The sequence below is a fragment of the Bison bison genome, unplaced genomic scaffold (genome assembly GCF_000754665.1).
Source record: "Bison bison bison isolate TAMUID 2011002044 unplaced genomic scaffold, Bison_UMD1.0 scf7180017857327, whole genome shotgun sequence".
NCBI classification, from domain to species: Eukaryota; Metazoa; Chordata; class Mammalia; order Artiodactyla; family Bovidae; genus Bison; species Bison bison.
The window spans coordinates 4241-4798 of record NW_011487900.1 but is presented as its reverse complement, the minus strand read 5'-3'; positions in this window follow the sequence as shown (position 1 = coordinate 4798).

Below are 558 nucleotides of genomic sequence, written 5' to 3'. Positions count from 1 at the left end.
AGTCGTGTCCAACTCTGTGCGACCCGATAGACGGCAGCCCACCAGGCTCTGCTGTCCCTGGGATTCTCCAGGCAAGAACACTGGAGTGGGTTGCCATTTCCTTCTCCAAAAAGAAGGGAGGGAGGGAGGCAAAAAGGGAGAAGCAGGAAGGAACAGGGGGGAGGAAGGGAGAAGTGTGCTGTCACCTGCTAACGTGGTTTGATATCTACAGCTGCACACTAACAGGAAGGCACTGATTGCCCTCCAGGCTTCTCCGCAGCCACCGCTGCCCTTGTTGGCAATGACCTCTCCTCCTTGACCCCAGGTGAGATCGCCTAGCAGTGGCCTCGGTCTCTGTTTCTCCCCACCCCATCTAGTGGGATCCACCCCGCCGCCTCTCACGGCAGTGGGTTATCCTCCCTTGATAGATGAGCAGCCTGAGTTTAGGTCCACAAGGTAGCTCATGGCCAAGGCTATCCTTCAAGGAGGGACACCCACCTGCCAGAGTTATTGCAATGGGAATCAGTGGTGCAATAGCTGGGGTAGCAGACAGGAAGTGATGGCTTCATGGCTGGATCT